The sequence below is a fragment of the Harpia harpyja genome, chromosome 23, assembly GCF_026419915.1.
Source record: "Harpia harpyja isolate bHarHar1 chromosome 23, bHarHar1 primary haplotype, whole genome shotgun sequence".
Classification (NCBI taxonomy): Eukaryota; Metazoa; Chordata; class Aves; order Accipitriformes; family Accipitridae; genus Harpia; species Harpia harpyja.
In genome coordinates, this window is record NC_068962.1 from 5,234,590 (window position 1) to 5,249,290 (window position 14,701).

Sequence of the window (14,701 nt, forward strand, 5' to 3'; positions counted from 1 at the left end):
CTAGGAAGAGAGAAGACTGCAAAAGATTACTTTGAAGAAGCAAAAATGACAAGAATGGGTAAGAGAGAATAAATAAGAACTATGATTTGAGGCTAATAAAAACCACTAACAAACATGCATGGTGGTCCAGTCCTGTTCAGAGAAGCTATCTATCCCTGAAATTGTGATAACGAAGATCAGCTGCTACTTTTGAATTATAATAAATATTTTCTCTGAATAAAGGGCAGGTAGAGGAAGTCTATCCACAAAGTATTGGACTGAAATCTATGTTCTTCCTATAAAAAGAAGAAAAATAATTTGCATTTTTGTAGCTTTTTTTTGGTCCTTTAGTACATGAATCCTGCCCAGTGCTTTTACTCAGTTCATCTTACCTGCCTGTACTTTCTGCATATGAAATCCGTGAGGAGGTTCTGCAGGATTTTTGGTGAGAAGAGTCTTCAGAGCTCAAAGATGCTTTGTGTAGCAGCTCATAAATACCTAACTATGTAAGTTTTAGGATGTGGCAACAGGTACTAATTTAATATAACTTCATTGTTTTTAGTATTAGTCCCATAATCAGAGCAGTATTACCAGACTGACCGGCAGGAACTATAAAGACAGGCATAGTTTTGTGTCAACTGTCATTAACAGTTGCTCATTCACTTTAATGTCAACCCACTTCCAGATACCATAAAAATAGGTTGCATTACATCTGGATGGAGTAAATAGCACGACAAAAATTTGTGTTGTGTGACAGTCACTCTCAAAACACTATCATAGTTCATCACAGTAGTAAGGTAAAGCAACAGCATGATTTGGAGTGGTTTGAAGAGAGGAGAGCAGAAGAGAGAGGAAGGGGAAAGGGAGGGGAGGGGAAGGGAAAAGAAAAAGAAAGGGATGTATTTTAATGATAGTTACATTCTCTTCAGAAGCTGCATTGAATTTTGTAGATAATATTTTATGTGACACAAAATCACCAAGTCTCTCTTGAATATAAAAACCATAAAAGTTCCTTTAAAAGTGTTCATATTCACAGCAGAACCGGAAAGGAAGTTAAGCAGGACTGTGTGGGAACCCACCTGGGGTAACAGGCACTGGTGGCCTTTGACAGCCTTTAGCTGCCTCAGAAATGATGTGGTTATGCTTATAACTAGGGAAAACACACAGTTTAGAGCAGAAGTTTGTACCTCTCACTTCATTAGAAAAGGATAAATTTAATTGTAGTGGAGAGCTATGCATTATAACACTGTTTTTGAAATATGTCAAAAAGGAATGTCTTGCAAATCTGAAAAAGTTCTGAACAATAGAAATCTTGGAGAGGAACAACACACGATCAGCTTGGCTGCAGTGTTACAAGAGCCTTACGCTGGTTGGGGTGTAGTTGTCCTGCTGTGAGGTTAAACCGTGTTTATTACCCTGTTTGCTCACAGCATTGTTTTTCAGTCCCAGGAAAATCATTTAAATCAACTTTTATGATTTTGGAAAAAAAAATCTGGTATTTAGATTGGCTGAGCAAATGGAGATATTTTTAAACTGGCTTCAGTAACTCTCTGTAAGATAACAGTTGGCTTTCAACAGATAAAGCTGAGTAATTAGTCAGTCATGACTGACATCAGAACTATCTAGCTGAAACCTGTTGTTTAATTAACATTCTCCCACATTTGGAACTATCATAAGACAGTAAATAGTTCTGAGTCTTCCTGAAAAAAAAATGGCTGAATACCTGTAAAATCTATTATGTAATAATAGAAGTGCTGCTAGCATTACATTAGCAAATTTGGAGAGCTGGCTTTGCCAGTCCTTTCTGGATTTTCTTGGGAACTTTTCGTCTCAGGCATCTCAGGCATCGCCAGCTGTAAACTTTACTGATGATTTTGCTCCCACAGTATGTTGTAGCTTTCATCTCCGTGAATTTGCTGAAATGAATAAGTGCCATTTTGAAGAGATGGGCCTTCTGTTCCTAAAATATTTTATTTTTTTACAGAGTTTTGGACAGATTGTCTGCTATGTTTAGGGAGTTCTGACCTTTTTTCCCACTTCAGACTCTTATATAAGGAGCTTGCATTGCTTCCTTCACAGCTTAAGATGCATCACGTAAGGCATTTCTCTGAAAGCAAAGCCGGTGTCTTTTCTGTGGAGTGTGCTCCTGATTTAACAAAGAACAAAGGTGCTTGGTGGCACACTTACCACTTCACCTTTCATGTCTTGAAGTAAGGACAGTGTCTTTGGTTGTGATCTAACCAATTTTATGAATTAGCTAGACTGGCATTTCCTAAATGCTTATAAAAACTTCATTTAGGATCATGCAGTTCTGAGTAATATGTTGCTATGATGAGTCTAGGTGATTTCCAAAATCAAGGGGTCTGTGTTCCTCATGGTTCCTCCCGGTGCAGTCTTGTTGCTGCTCCAGACACTAAAGCTGTTGTCTCAGAGCCGCCATCATACCGTTGTTTCTGATAGTTGCTCAGCCATATGTTGCAGGTGTAGAGGTTGTCATTTCTGTTATCTCATTTCAGGACTCAAAACTGGATTTGTGAGTTTGTTTTGGTCTCTTTTTTTTAGTCATTTTGAAACTTTCGAATTATTTTATTGCTTGCAAATCAAATAAAAAACTCACTCTGGTTTAGATACTTAAAAATTAAACATCCAAATCTAAACTGGCCTTCCTGGGCCTTCTTTGCAGTCAAAAGAGAGAGAGTTTGACCTCCAGGAAGCAATGAACCTGACGGTAGTCACAAGCTAGGGCAAGATGACTTGTCTTGAAGAAGTACTCAGTATATTCCTGGCTATACATAGAGTCAGGAATGGCCACCCTACACTTGGCATCTGAGTTTTAAACTCCTGGATTAGAAAAGATGAATTCTATCCTTCCTGTCACTTTTTTTTTTTTTGTGGTGATGCAAATATCTTGATGCTTCCTGTATTTGTTATTTTTCAGTGAGAAAAATGCAGATTGCTTGGAAGTTCCAAGTCTTGGTTAAATTCAATACGTATATGGCAACTGTGTATCTGTATAACTGGAGTACTCCATCATTCTCTTCAGACTAGTCAAAACATGAAAAATCATTCAACTAGGATGAAAAGAAAGAGAGATCGTATTTCACAAAGTTATGTGCTAAGAAAATATTAAGTTATGGTGGATAAAGTATCTCAGAAATGTGAATAAAATGAGGTATTTGGTTTCTGGAGCAGGCAGTGGAACACAGAGTACAACATGACAAACAACAGAAGTTGATCTATTTGCTGCTGGGAATGTAGCATTTTTCTTCTTTAGTCAGCTGTTTGTTAATTGGTTTTAACACTTTAAAAATGCAGCTTTGGATTGTGTTTTGAGCTGTGCTTAACTTCAAATGGCACAGGATGAGAGAGCTGAAACACCTGTAGGTCTCTGAGGCAAACATCTAGCTCACACGCTGGTCATTGCAGCCTTTGTGGAGCGGTCTGGAGTTGGCAGAGCGAAGAGAGAACAGCCCATACCAGACTCCTTATCACACTGGAAACAATCTGCTTTTCTGTTTAGTAACCGAAGACCATCAGTTCTTCTTTCCTCCAGGTCCCTGACAAGTGAAATAAAAATCAAGGGGTAGCTGGAGGCCCACTGGCCTTGAGAAAGCCGAAGTGCAAAAGGGCTGTTGATTCTCTGGTCAGTTTGTGCTTTTGTGGAGATCGCTCACTGGGCTGGGATGATGAAAAAAAGAGAAATGCTGGCAGGGAATCTGCCCAAGAGGAGAGGCAGGATCTGGATCTGCCCCAGATGGCAGGGTTCAGAGATGGTCATCCTAGGGCAGGAATGGGAATGAGCAGCCTCTGTGAGAGGAGGAGGAACAAAGGACTCCTGATGGATAAAAACCAGTAGGAGAACAACAAGAGGACTTCACGTAGGAGCACAGAGTACCTCTTCGTAAAATAAGGAGCCCCTTCACAGCCAGGGAAGAAAGGAGCTAGACCTTCCTGCAGAGAATTCCTCAGCTTAGAGGTAGTTAACATTACTTGATTGTTCTTTGTGGGGACAGAGAAGGACCTGAAACTGTTGGGAGCGCTACAGAAGTGTATGCTGAAAAAGTGGGTATGTATAGACTGTGGCCAGAGGTGTGATGATGAGTCAGGTAGCCGTACCTGGGGGAGCTGCACTCCAGCTACCTTGTGTCTAGTCACAGCGATGCAGCGATGGCAGGGGCTTCACGGCAGGCTGGGAGGGCCAGCCTGCTCCACGAACACGAGCTGGGCTGTAGCGATACCTTAGGGAACCTCTGCCGTAAGACTGTCACCATTGCGGGAGGGACAACCCTGACCACATCCTACCTCTGCAGTAGAGACGTAAGTAAATTCCTAGGGGACCAGCCCAGATATAACAACCAGCCCAGCTATAATAGGTAAACAGTGGACTCTAGCTATTAGCTTACTATTTTTTAACTACATCACCCTTTCCTCTGAGGTAGTATGGAAAACTATCTACACCCCTTGTCTTTACAGACTTTGATAAAAAGGTAAAAGGCACTGTGATAAGATGAAGTGCTTGTAGAAAAGACTGAAGGATCCCAACAAAAAATGTAGTAATGTGGAGAAAGTGAGAAAAAGGAGCTGGATCTAGGGAGTTGTCACAGTGAAAGTGTGGTTTGTTTTTTTTCTCTTCATTTTTTGTTACATGAAGGAGAAGATTTAATATGTGCAAGCTATGTCTGTTAACTGAGTTACTGTGGGTCATGTAAATTCTTTCTTTCAAATAATACACTATTCAAGATTGGGATTTGGAAAGTCCTGGGGATGGTATTTGCCTGTTTCTCCAGTGGCAGAGGCCGGCGACAGGCACTTTAAAATACCACAGAATTTTTTTGCACTGGACGTTTTTTTCAGAGCAGTGTACTTCTAACCAGCACAAATCCAGGTGGGATGCAGTTATACTTAAATGAGAATGCTTATACTGATATACCTTATTCTGGTCTGAGAAGAAGAATAAACTTTCCCTGTGTCTAGCTCTATGATGCTATACCTGGGGTCCATCGTCCCAAATTTAGGCACATATAAATTAGTCAAATGTCCTGGGTTTCCTTTTAGTCAATGGTAGAAATGGCACCATCACTATACATATGTAAAATATCTAAGACAAGTCAGAGAAATCACCCTGGAGGTGTCAGTCCTTCTCCATTGACTGTACAGGGTGCTTAACAGAAATGAGATTTAGACATATAACTTCCAAATGTCTACATTGGAATGAGATCAATCTGACCTTGTTTATCTGCACTGGAACTTGAATCATTGCAGCCACACTGGTGCAAAATCGTGAATTCAGCCAGCAGAGTTGTAGAGGTGTGACTTTTTCCCCCCTAATGTAAACCAAAGCTTACACTTAAGGCACATGACAGAGCTTTTGTACGCTGTAGGTAGGGACTTTGCTACGCTGTAGGAACAGCAGGCTGAATACTTATGTAGGTAGGTTTGCTAACTGTGTGGTAGAAATATTACTGTGATAAGTATCTGGTCGCTTTTTAGTGCACATCCAAAATACAACAGCTGATAACATGGTTTGAGCTAGTGGTATAGAATTAGAAGCTACGGAGATAATGCTGCTGACAGTTAAGCTTGCCAAACATGTTCCTCTATAAAAGCAGCAGTGTGTTTCGTCCCACTGTAAGTACAGTTGTTTCTTGACTTGGGTGAAAATAGTTTTGATTTTTATGGAATGCAGAATAGTGAATTTAGACAAAACCCACGAGCTTTCCAAGAGAACATCTCTTCACCTCTACCACCCCAAGTAGTGAAGAGGTGGTTCACAAGAACAGTGTTCATCATGGATTAACTTTCTGTGGCTTTGGGAAAAGCCTAGGCCTGATTTTGGGGAGGTATGTCCATTCCTTGTTTTTGGAAGGGGCTTTCTTATAGAAAGCTGTTTAGAGTGCACTCAGGCTTTAGAGGTGGCCTTCACTTGGTGGAAAAAAAGCAGTGTGGATCTCATGGAGTTTGTCCACAGTGCAGGCAGTGCAGAGGGCATTGGAGAGCTGTGTGCCGATGCGGGTATACACAGCAGCCTTCACCTATAGTGCAAGGTGCTTGCTGGGAGGAAGAGTTTTTCACACTGCATGGAGAATGTACTGTACCGTTCTGAGCTGGTGCTCTGGGCAGAGACCCCAGGGTGCCTGTGCTTTGTAAAAGATGATCTAAGTGAATGGGCCCCTCACCTTTGATGGTAATAATTAGGAATATTGCTTGAGATACATATCTAAATATGTTCTCAGAATTATTTCTTTATCAGTAATCTAAAATTTTAAAATGAGCTCTACAGCTTGGTGAAAACTGCAGTGTAGTTTTAACCCTGAAGTGAATGACATTATCCCCAAATTAGCAGTATTAACATCCTTGTACCTGTATATCAACACTTTACATGGTCCTACTCTTAGTCCAGTTTATAAATGGTTGCTTGCCTGGCTCAATATGAACATTATTTGTATCTGCAATCAGTTACTAAGGTTTCAGCACACAGTTGGGTTACAGGGGCTTGAAAAGATCCCCCTGAGCCAGTAAAGCTCAGAAGAGCTTTTCTAATTGTTGGTACTTGTCCAGGTGTGCAAACAGCCTGCTGCAGTTGTAAGGTGATGTGACTTAGCTTAAGCCTCCATGAAAGATATTTAAGTGAGATGTATTATGTCATACTTGGGGTAGTCCGAGAGCATGCCCATGGATAGCTGGCATAGTTAATCTGACAGGCTATAACTGTTTAAGGTGCCATAATTTGATCATATGACTGAGACCAAAACATTTGGCCTGACATAGGCCTAGGTTGACACCCAGTAGCCTTTGAGATAGAGTCAGCGTACTCTTGCTTGAAATGGCAGAGATCCCTTCCCGTGTGCATGTGCAGTTTTTCTGGTCCTCTTCATTTCTGGGTGTGTGTATGTGGTCATCGCAGGACACTGCCCCGTGCACGTCCGTGTGACTGCATCCTAAGGGAGCTCTGCTCTCAGCCTGGACAACACGGAGAGTTTCCCAGGGAGCACTGCTACAAAACAGGTAGGCAGGAGGGAGTCCTGGCTGTGGCTGAGGTGGCAGAAAGTTGGCATGTGGACAAAAAATTAATTATGTTGTTGCCTGTAACTTTGTAGAGTGATTATTCCTTTAAAGATGTGCACAGTCGTGGCTAAGCACCATTATGAAGGATGTGAATCTTATTATTTAATTTCTTTTAAGGTTTCTTGAAAGGTCTAAATGGGAGCACCTGCTGGACCACATGGTGATGCCCTCCCACTCTGCCTGCCTACGTTTTCTTCTTACAGAAAATAGAGTTTATGAAGGAAAAAAGGATGAGAAAGCAATCTGTACACTTTTCTTTCCTTGCAAGCTGGATGCCAACAAGTGGCCCTGAGTCTTGATACACCCCAGGTCAAGACAAGACATGCCAGGTATGCATACACCTGAGTTTTGCAAAACACTGCTGGTTCCCACAGTATAGACATAGCTTGAGAGAATTCTCTGAGCAGATTGCTGAGGTAGCCCAAGGGCCAGAAGTAGCATATGTATCTGGACTGAATAGGAGCAATCAAGGGCTGGGGAAATAAAAATTATTTTACAGTGAGTGTATTGTAATAGCAGAAACTCCTTCAGTTCTTTCCTTTTATCCACTTGGATCAAGCTGTCTGGAAGCGTTTCATGTCTTTTGTTGCATCGCATGAGGAAAAAGATGAAGAGAAGAATGCTCTGCTCAACTCTTGCTCACTGGGTTTATGTTGAACTCAGTGGGATCTGATGCAGAACTTTTTTTTAAAGTATACAGACCCTGAAATATAGTGGAAGCTGTGCTTCTAAATTCTCAGCAAAAGACTGGGCTTATTTATGCCTTTTTCCAAGGTGGTGTGCAAATATACAAGTTTGCTGACAATTATCATGGTTAGGTTTTTAATGAACGCTTAGTTCTTACTTGTCAAGAACAAAAAGACTTAAATATGTTTAGAGATCAGGCTGCTGGTGACCTCCACTTTCCGTTTTGTAATGTTTAACATGCAGTTTCAATGTTTTGAATTTTTGCTTAGCAGGCTGAGAGCCGCACCATAACTCTTTTTAAAATAGTATTCATAGCTTAAATGTTAATTGGAGTTTCTATTGGGGAGATTGAGATTTAAATGCTGCTGATACAGCTTTACATGGAGCAAAGTAAGAACTAGGACAATGTGACATATGTCCTGGTGTTGCATCAAAATGAAAATGTGGAGTGCTATCAAACCTCGACTTGTGTGGGGCACCACAGAAGTGTGTTGTGTAGTATCCATGGAGTAAGATTGTTACCTTGCAAGGCAGAAGACAATTGAATAAAACCCACATCAACCCACATTAGCTATTTACGTTAGGAAACACTGGATATTGTTTTTCATAGCCCCACTTTATGAAGCGCATGTTACGATAATTGTCAAGTGCTGTGATACTTCTTCTTATTTGGTAAATCTTGTACATGTGGATGAGGTATTATTTTTCCATGGATATGTTTACATGAATTGCAGCCAGTGCCTCTACCTAGAAAACTATGTCAATGTAATGCAATGTTATGTAAGTTTTGTTTTGGTTCTTATATGCTGGACGTCACAGGGTTTGATGTCTTCCAGAAGTGCATTAAGTGATGGGATTGTCATCTGCTACATATGATTTTCTCTCTCCCATTCTTTCCAAAGGTGCCTTTTGTCCTCTCTTTATTTTCGGTGTCTTTTAAAATAGTTATTACATTATCTGTATATGGTTCTGTATGTATATATGTCACTCACATTCAGAGTAGAAGATAGTGAGCTTTGTGCGGGGGATAATTCCAGTGGGAACTCATCCAAAAGTCTGATACTGGCCTGAGAAAGCTCTGTTTTCTGCAGAGCTTTTCTCTGGAGATGGATAATGACACTGCACCTGCACGATGAAGCTGCTGTGTATTTTTCCTCATCCCATCTCTCTCTGTAGGTGACCTTTCACATAAGCATCCAGGGTCCCAAACTTCTGAATCCCTTAGGAAAAAGGATGCAACACTGAAAGTAACTGCAGGTTAAATACAGGTCTTAGACCTGCACCCGTTCAGGAGTGGTTCTCACAGCAGATTTATCTTGTCCTTGCACATTTGCAGCGCTGATTCTCTGTAACATAGAGTGGTGAGGGGGACAGCAGGACCCAGGTTAGAGTGCTCTCAGGAGGACCCCACATTGGAAGCAGTGTTGCTGTGGGACATTCCTCCCCTCCTTTCTTTCATTCTTTCCAGCTTTTTCAGGCTCAAGTCTAACACTGAGTCTTCAAATTTGGTGTTAAAGCTGAAGCAGTGGCTGATATGTATCACACAAGTGATTATTAGAGTAGCGCAAGTCCTTTTGACCAAGTATTACTGCTGCGTAGTTTTTTGTCTTTGGGATTTTTCCCCAGCTGGATATTGCTTTGAACTGAAATGATCTGCATGTCTCTTAGGAGCTGAGCTGTCTGGAAAACATTTTGATCAAATTCCAACACAGTTTTTCCAAGTGTGTTTCTTTTGCCTTTTGCTAGCTACTTCCTGATGCTGTTTATCCAAAACACCACCTGCTGTCAAGGGCAATGCTGGCCATTTGAAACGTCTCCATGTCCATGAAGCAGCTGTACCTATTAGGCTTAATTTCTGCAATGAATTACCAAGTGTACGTAATTTAAAACCCACTCTTCTTCTCTGTCCTCCTACCACCACCAGTCATCTCATTTCATCTGCAAGCAGTGATGGAATTAGGTTGCCAAGAACCTGGAAGGTTTGCTTTCTCTATACCAAATTTAACATAATATATGCATGGCTTATGCAAGAAGAAGGACAGTTTTTCTGTTTTCCTGCCATATCATATAACCCTGGAATCTGTTCTATTCATGAATAGCAACATTAACTATTAATTTCAGTTTATTTGGAGAAGGAGAAGAAGAAGGAAAAAAAAAAAGGGAAATGAAGACTAAGCTTGGGCAGTGTGCAATAGGAAGATACAATTCTCTAATAAATATTTTAAAATTCTAGAGAGTCTGAACTTGGGACTGACAACACAAGCAAATACACAAGATTTACATATGGTGTAGATGTCCAAGAAGTCTGAATCAAAGTGAAACTGAGAATATAGTTTTGCATTATAGTGGTCTGTGCTATATTTGGATCAAGCAAAGAGGGAAGGAAAGAGAAACTGAATTATTTGAAAGTACAAGAAAGTACAAGTGGACTCCAGCATCATAATAATTCCTGAAATAATTCTTTTTCTTTCTTTTTTTTTTTTTTTTTTTTGTTCAGGAGATCCTCAAGTGCCATGGAATAATGGAAGAGTGTCAATAGTGGATTTGAACATGAGCTGCCAGCAAGCTGGATGAATGATGTGATTGTCACATCCACTGAATGTTCTGGAGCTTTCTTGACAAGGTTTTAATTTTCTGCCAGCGCAGACTGATTTTATTTTTAATTTTTTTGAGACATTAGAAAATGTTTAGCTTCTAAGCCATGTCAGCAACCGAAAGGCTCTGTGAGGACTAATGTAACCATTTGTTCCAAACAACCTACATAGCTCTTTTTTTCTCCTTTTGGCAAGTATCCATGAACACATTTAAGTTTTAGAAAGCCTTGAAGTGATCATTATAGCTGTATTTGATCAATGGATTGCATGGACTACTCAACATCTGTATGTGATGAGATCTTTTCAGTACAGACAGCCCAATCACTGTAAGGTTAACAGTTTGACCGTCCAAAGAATCCTGATACTGACTTAAAAATCACAAGACTGGGAAATTTAGGGGACAGCATTTTTAAGTTTTATTTTATAAGTCATATTGTTACTGTCTTCTGATCAAATAATCTTTATAAACCAATTTTTCACCTTCTGTCCTTCTCTCCATGTTCCTATATCTCTTGTCAACCAAGTTTGTGAAACTGCTTTTCGCAGAATTCTGTTAGAACAGAGTGTTGGGTCTTGGAATATTTCTGAACAACTCATAATGGAGAGGTTAAGTATTGAATTCAGTGAGGCTATTTCAAGAAGGTTTTTACATCATTTGAACAGCTCCAAGACTTGCTTACCTGGCTCCCCTGCAACCAAACACTCGATTTTTAATATTTTCTGGGGTTACCACTAGATATTACATCTGGTGTCAAAGTCTGTGACGCTTGCTTAGGTCTGTGAAAATCTCTGAACCTCACTTAAGTAAAAACAAAAATATACATTGCATACTTGGCAGTGGAGAGATGCCACAGTTAGATGACAGAGCCACCCTATGAAAAGGGACTCACCGTGCATTCCCAAGGGACACATCTTATTAAAATAAAATACAAGGAAAACAAGAACATATCAAGAATAGTGATCTGTGTATTTCAAAGGGAACGAGGTATGCCAAGAAAAACATTGTAGTCATGCTTCCAGCTTAAAACATTTCAGAAGCATTTTAAAAAGCTTTCTACTTCAGTTTCAGTTTGGTGCCAGTGTGGGTTTTCAGGCTTACAGGACCATTTTTTTCTAATCTAGACACAATATAGAAAATACAGTATTAAGAAAAAGCATTCCGAATGTTGGAACCCATTTGTTATCCAGTCCGAAAAGACATAAAAAAATAGGATGTCCTGGAAGAGAGAGAAAGACGAATGTCCTAGAAAATAGCTTAAAACCCCAGAATATCTACAATGGATGCATTCATATACAATAACAGATAATGTATTTATCAAACTAGTATTGGTTGAAAACCCAGAAAAGAAATTAGTCTTTCTTGCAATAACAATAGCTAAATGGTAAGCTGGTGATGAAAACCCTTGTTTTAGTTACCTGACATCATGCATAACAGTCTTAGCTGCAGTGGAACATCCACTGTCTCTTTAACAACATTACGCAGCAGCTTCTGCTGGCTACATACTATGTAAAATATGTTCTGCTGAATATCGTTCCTTGGAGCAATTAGCAGAATAGAAGTGGCACAGAGTCAGAAAAAAAAAATCAAAATAAATGTTTTTTCAGACCACATTGCTATGGATAATCAGTGAAAACTGCGTGAACAGTAAGGGAATGGACATGAAGAGTAAAAGGGACAGGAGTAATGCTATCCAGCTTTAGGTGACATCTGGCAAAAGGTGACATCCAGAGAACGTAGCTGGTTTGGGCAGGAATGAACTACAAAGCAGCCAAACTAAGTAGTGCTCAGAAGGGAATATAAAGGCTTGTGTTTCTGATCAGTCCTGTGTTGCCATCTGTCCCTGCTCTAAAGAGCATAGCAACCCTGAGTGCCTCTACATGGTTGCCTGCTTAGGCCATTACCTGAGCATCTGTTTTGTTTTGCTGGATTTCAGTATTCCCGCCAATGAGGGGGAGTACAGAACTCTAGAAAGTGAATCTGTATAAATTGAAAGAGTAACCTAACCCAGCTGTAAAGCAGGAGGGGAAGGAGGGATGCTGTGCTGTTATTGCTCCTGTGCAACGTGCTGTCCGCCCTGGCCCTCTTGACTTCTCTAGTTTTCTTCTCTTTCCCCTTTGGCTGCATTTATCTCGTGGCAGCACATTTTGGTTCTTTAGCTGTCTGTGTGTGATAGTTCAAGCTACAAAACTGGACATCATTCTATGCAATTGGTTCCGTATACTTCCAAAGATTAGAGGAACGTGCTTCTGAGTTTTAGATAGCGACGTTTGCGATGGGCTGGGAGACACGGGTTAGAGCTGCGTGTTCAGCGCCAGTGGAGCAGGAAGCCTAGGACACTCCAGACCAGCCAGCTTCGATAGAATAAAACTAGCTTGTCCTGTCTTCACCAGGGTTTTTCAATGGGCTAGATAAAACCACCAGACCAAAGCTTTAGAAGAGGGCTGAAAATGGCATTTCTATAAGAAGTTCTATAACCAAACTAAAATTTTCTGAAAAATAATGAGTTAAGCACACTTGTGGAAATTATTTAGCTCTTTAAAAAAAAAAAAAAAAGACAACACATTTTATCTTCCTTTCTTTGGAAAGAGTCTGAAGTTTCTTAAGCTGTCTGATGGGAGGTAGTGAAAGCTTAAGGTCCTGTAGGCTGCTGTGTCAGGGAAAAATGTAACTAACCTTTAAAGATGTATTTTGTCCTGCCTTTCTTATTACTAGGCTGTTTTCTGCACTGGGTATTTGTAAGTTACATTGATCTTTAGAAAACAAAAAACCCAAACAACCCCAAAGTAAAACAGCTGAGTTAATTTCAAAACCTTTTATTTGACAAATAATGTGTGAATAATATAAAGTTTGTCAGATTAATGCAGTATCAGATAGGGGAGGGAAGGCACATTTCCCCAGCATTAGATACTTAAGATAGGCATTTGTGATGTCTTAGCCAAGGCCAGCTGTTGAATCCTGTGGCCTCAGTCACCACATCAGCCAGGCAGGCTGCCTAGGCTTCCTCTGCAGCAGAGAGCAAGACCCCTGGACAAGGCAACTGAAAACACCTGAGTTAAGAGTCCTGATGAGCCAGCAAAGGAACCTCTCCCTCTCTGCTGGATATAGTGAGAATTGCTTGCTTGGGAGGTGCCTAAAATTGGGTGATGCCAATTATCCTTTCTATATACATTTTTAAACAACTAATAAATTGCCTCAGGTCTTCTATGAAATATCATGGAGATACTTACTTTCTGCTGGTTTCATTTCCCAGGAGTATATTTTTATTTCTTTCATTCTCCTAAATTGTCCGTACCTAGTTTTCACGTCCCACTCCTTGCACCATTATGTTATGAGCATCAGAACAACACTTCATGATTTGGCCTTATCATAGGCGAATCAAAACTGATGTACAGTGGGAAATAGTGCTTACTAAATTTAAACATCAAGGCAAACTGTTATTTACATGCAAGACAGCTTTATTGTTATGATCATTTATTTATTGCACTTCTAGTCTTCTGGGAGCTTTGCAGCACATGTTGCTAGGTGTGCTCTCTGCCCTTTGAATACTGATATTTTGGAATTTTCCTGAGACTGAAAAGCTGGTTGATCTACTCTTGAAGCTTGACAGATGATATTCTTATTTATCTTCGTAAAATGAGAAAACAAAATGTAATCACCATTCTTTCTGAGCATCTGGAAAAATGTGTCTAGCAGCTGTAAGCAGTTGCAATTCCCTTCCTCTGTTAATCACACTGGGTAGGAATATTTACAGGTTTTATGATCTGATTGCCTTCTTCCTGCAATGTAATTCACCACCACAGTCAGGGATAAATACTGCAGGGAAGGTACCATGAAAGGTAAAGTATACATTCTTCTTCAAGGTGGTGCATTTATTTGTTTAATAAACCTGGTTCACAGCTTCCAACAACTATAGCCAGCCATTAATAATGTAATTTATGTCAGCCCATAGGGGCCTGGTAGCAGAGCAATTAGGACACCTGGCCGCAGAGCCAGAGTCATGAGCACGGGCTGTGCTCCATATGTGTGCTGACAGTGCTTCCCAAGGGATCCTGCTTTAAATGAAGGCTTAGTCACTCAGGCTGGTAAGTGGAAGGTGGGCAGGGGTGATGCTAACAGGCTCATGCCCGTCCTTGCTGTTTTCTGTAGAAGTGGGCGTGCTTTTAACTGTATTTACCCAGGTCTCATCCCAAGGCTTAGGGGGATGGTGGATGTGTTGTACGTGCATATCACTGCCCTCTTATGGATGGAGTCAGCGGTGATCGGGAATATATTCCGTCCCCCACAGCAAGGTGCATGGTACGTATGCTTCGGATTTAGAAGGCCTCTGTGCATCAAATAGTGGCAGCCTTAGCTTTCACGGCAGTAAGATGTAAGA

General features: G+C 40.5%; 1 long non-coding RNA gene across 1 annotated transcript in view; it reads left to right on the forward strand.

Moving 5' to 3' along the window:
- The window catches only part of LOC128135663 (uncharacterized), a 37,826-nt gene extending 27,093 nt beyond the window's left edge, over positions 1–10,733 (forward strand). Inside the window, exons 2-3 of the long non-coding RNA XR_008233196.1 lie at positions 7,162–7,373; positions 10,229–10,733. This is a non-coding gene — a long non-coding RNA (uncharacterized LOC128135663). The remainder of the gene's footprint in view (positions 1–7,161; positions 7,374–10,228) is intronic.
- Positions 10,734–14,701: the final 3,968 nt, after the last annotated feature.